Raw genomic sequence first — 4,761 nt, 5'->3', positions numbered from 1 at the left:
CATCAATTAGTTTCTATTTTATGGCGACGAAGTTTCGATCAAATAATTTCCAAATTATTCAAGCATTACGTTCAAGTACAAAAAAGATTTTGAAATTTTATGGTCAAAAAAGTTCTTTGTATAATTTCCCAATCTGAAATAAGCATTTCATATTCCTATTAAACCGATTGAAAGTCGCCTCATTTTCTGCTGAATTAGGTCAGTAATTCGATTTCAAGAAAAATAAATGGGCACTTCAGATGACGCTCAGTCAAAACAATCAAATGGCATTCAATTTATTTAATGAAATTTATAAAACGGTTGTTTTTTCAGGTGCAAAAAATTGGTCATAAAATTGTCAAAGCACTCAAGCATTCCGTAAGACTCCATAACTATGTGAGATATTTTTCCAATGTGAATTTAGCATTTCATACGCATAACAAATCGAACAAAATTCTCCCTAATGGCAAGAAAAATCAGTAAAATTGTTTCGCAATGTGAATAAGGCAATAAGGCAACTCAGACTGCGGTCGGTCTAACTTTTCCCCGATGCAAAAACTTTTTGATGGGCTGGAAATATCTTGCATGAAGTATCTACGTTTTTGTAGCTACGAATATTGACCACACGATTGCCAAACGGTTTTGCATTCAATTCTGCTACTAATTGGTGCGAGATGCCTATGGTTCTTTGGTCAAATAAATTGGTCATTTATCTTGCCAATGTGATGTCAGCGTTCCATGCGCGTACTTGTTCGAACAAAAATCTCCTCATTTTTGTGATCAAAAATTAGTATTACAGTTTTTCTGTTTTGAGTGAACATTAGAAATGGCCGTCGGTCAAATAATTTCCCCCATGCAAAGCGCATTCCACATGCCTATTAAATTGCATGAATTAATTATTTTTTGTGGCTAGGAGAAGCAATTATTCTTTTACAAAGTAAATCATGGGAATGTTCTAAGGCTGTTTGATTCAAAGAATTTGCCATAAAATTTCCAGAAGTGAAAAAAGCAATCCATAAGCCTAATATGTTGGAAAAATTTTCTGGAATCGTGTGCCATAAATGTCGGTTTTTAGAAATAACTCAGAAGTAGACAACTTGTCATGCGCTTTTAGGCTGCGTAAATCGAATTTTTTTGTTTGCCTACAAATTCTGCTAAACATTTTCTTAGTGTATTTTAACTTTCCTATAAGATTTTAAAACACAGTCATAGCAAATTTTGATAAAAATGAAGCCGTCCAAACGCCTACTGTTTTGTATGCAAGGCTTTTGAAGGCATGATCAAAATTTCTGTCATATCATTTCATGCAAACTAAGTAAATAATACTTCAAATTTAGAAAAAAAAACTGAAGGTTCGATAATTTTTTTCAAAAAAATACTGAAAAAGAAAAAGAAAATCTAAAGAACTACTAAGCTATACGAAAATCTTTAACTGCATTCTTTCGCAAGTGATTCAAGCATACAGTACGACTTCTAAAGCGTGTGACATGACTTGATTGTATGTTCAAAAAGCCTGGTCAATTAACTTTCTAATGTGAAAAAGCATTTCATACGCTTTTTTAATCAACCAAAACTCTCCTAAATTTTGTAGCCAAATTGTTAATATAGAATTTTCTAATGTTCGCTCTGGTGTTGGTTGTTCAAATAATTTACCCGACCTAAAAGACATTCCATGTGCCTAATAACGTGCATCAATTAATTTCTGTTTTATGGCTAGGAAGCTCGATCAAACAATTTCCAATTGATTCAAGTATTACATTCAAAAACTAAATCGGTTTTGAAATTTTACGTTCAAAAAAGTCATTTGTATAGTTTCCCAATCTGAAAAAAGCATTCCATATGCCTATTAAACCGACTGAAAGTCTCCTCATTTTTTGCTGATTTAGGTCAGTAATTCGATTACGAAAAAAATTATTGGGCACTTCAGATGACGCTCTGTCAAATTAATCAAATGGCTTTCGTCAATATATCTAATAAAATGGATGAAAAGTTTTTATTTCAGGTGCGAAAAGTTGGTCATAAAATTGTCAAGGTACTCATGCATTCCGTACGACTGCATAACTGTGTGAGATATTTTCCAATGTGAATTTAACCTTTCGTACGCGTAATAAATCGAACAAAGTTCGCCCTAATGGCCAGAAAAATCAGGAAAAATGTTTCGTAATGTTAATAGTGCATTTCAGACTGCGGTCGGTCTAACTTTTCCCCGATGCAAATATTTTTGATACGCCTGAAATATTTTGTATGAAGTATCTACGTTTTTGTAGCTACGAATATTGACCACACGATTGCCAAACGGTTTTGCATTCAATTCTGCTACTAATTGGTGCGAGATGCCTATGGTTCTTTGGTCAAATAAATTGGTCATTTATCTTGCCAATGTGATGTCAGCGTTCCATGCGCGTACTTGTTCGAACAAAAATCTCCTCATTTTTGTGATCAAAAATTAGTATTACAGTTTCTCTGTTTTGAATGTTCATTAGAAATGCCGGTCGGTCAAAAAAATTCCCCCATGCAAGGAGCATTCCACGTGCCCAATAAGTTGTATGAATTAACTATTGTTTGTGGCTAGAAGAAGCAATCATTCTTTTCAAAAATAAATCAAGCTTTCATTAATTATTGTGAAAGTTCTATGGCTGTATGATTAAGAGAATTTGTCATGAAATTTCCAGAAGTGAAAAAAGCAATCCATCAGCCTAATATGTTGGAAAATTTTTCTGGAATCGTGTGATATAAATGTCGGTTTTTAAAATTAACTCAGAATAAGACAATTTTTCGGGCGCTTTTTAGGCTGCGTTAAGCGAATTTTTTTTGTTTGGCCTACAAATTCTGCTAAACAATTTCTTAGTATATTTCAACTTTCCTATAAGACTTCAAAACATAGTCACAGCAGATTTTGATATAAATGAAGCCGTCCGTGAGCCTACTGTTTTGTATGCAAGGCTTTTGAAGGCTTGATCAAAAAAATAGTCGTATCATTTCATGCAAACTAAGTAATTAATACTTCCAATTTAAAAAAAACTGAATGTTCGATAATTTTTATCAAAAAAATTTCTAAAAGGGAAAAAGGAAACCTAAAGAACTACTTAGCTATACGAAAAGTCTATAACTGTATACTTTCGCAAGTGATTCAAGCATACAGTACGACTTCTAAAGCGTGTGACATGACTTGATTGTATGTTCAAAAAGCCTGGCCATTTAACTTTCTAATGTGAAAAAGCATTTCATACGCTTTTTTATTCAATCAAAATTCTCCTCAATTTTGTAGCCAAATTGTTAACATTAGAGTTTTCCAAAGTTTGCTCTGGTGTCGGTTGTTCAAAAAATTCACCCGACCAAAAAGACATTCCATGTGCCTAATAACGTGCGGCAATTAGTTTCTATTTTACGGCAAGGAAGTTCGATCAAACAATTTCCAAATGATTCAAGCATTACATTTAAATACTAAATAGATTTTAAAATTTTATGAACAAAAAAGTTCTTGTATAGTTTCCCAATCTGAAATAAGCATTCCATATGCCTATTAAACCGGTTGAAAGTCTCCTCATTTTGTGCTGAATTAGGTCAGTAATTCGATTTCGAAAAAAAATAAGTGGGCACTTCAGATCACGCTCAGTCAAAATAACCAAATGGCATTCAATATATCTAATAAAGTGTATGAAACGATTTTTTTTTCATATGCGAAAAGTTGGTCATAAAATTGTCAAGGTAATCAAGCATTCCGTACGACTGCAAAACTGTGTAAGATATTTTTCCAATGTGAATTTAGCATTTCATACGCGTAATAAATCGAACAAAATTCTCCCTGATGGCCAAAAAAATTAGTAAAATTGTTTCGCAATGTTAATATTGCAGTTCAGAATGCGGTCGGTCTAATTTTCTCCGATGCAAAAACTTTTTGATACGCCTGAAATATTTTGTATGAAGTATTTACGTTTTTCTAGCTACGAAGATTGGCCACACGATTGCCAAATGGTTTTGCATTCAATTCTGCTTCTAATTGGTCTGAGATGTCTATGGTTGTTTGATCAAAAAAAATGGTCATACATTTTGCCATTGTGATGTAAGCATTCCGTAGCCCACATTTTGGTTAGCCTGTTCTTAAACCTTAGACTCATACCGGGTTAACTGTCTCATACGCTTTGAGTCCGGAATTTTTGATAATCAATGTAAAAAACCTGACTTTTCCGGTTCACATGATATGAATTTGGGTTGCTTTGGTCGATACGGTCTGAAATTGGACTCCTTTCGCCCACTCGGTCTGAAACCAGATTGCATTAGTTTACGCGGTTTGTACATAGCCTTTTCTGGTCCACACGGTCTGAACATATAATATTCTGGTCCTAACTGTCTGAATATGGTAAAGGTTGGTCCACCCGGTCTGAATATAAAACCACGATCTCGACTGGTAAGGAGCCCAAAAGTTTCTGCTAATTTAGGCACACGTTAATTTAACACCCAAAACTTCGTTGATTTTTGGCGCCAAACTCATCGGCGCCTAACCAACTCATTGATTTTGTTTTAGGCTTCTGATTAAGAATCATCCTACGTCAGAAAACAATCTGCGTCTGCGTCAAGAAGTTTTTTGTTGCCATTTGATGTTGTTTGATTATAATTTATTGTTTTCATGTGAACTCATTGTTTCATTTACTTTACTATTCACTAACTTTTGAACAAAGAGCTCTTTCTTTACAAAATAGGGTCTGCATTCTAACTTCCCAATATTTCTGTCATTCTCCTCGTTTGTGAAAATCTAATTGTTCATTAACTGCCCAAAAGAGA

Source organism: Symsagittifera roscoffensis, chromosome 5 (genome assembly GCF_963678635.1).
Source record: "Symsagittifera roscoffensis chromosome 5, txSymRosc1.1, whole genome shotgun sequence".
Taxonomy (NCBI): Eukaryota; Metazoa; Xenacoelomorpha; order Acoela; family Convolutidae; genus Symsagittifera; species Symsagittifera roscoffensis.
The sequence above is the reverse complement of the archived record's forward strand: the minus strand, read 5'-3'. Positions refer to the sequence as shown.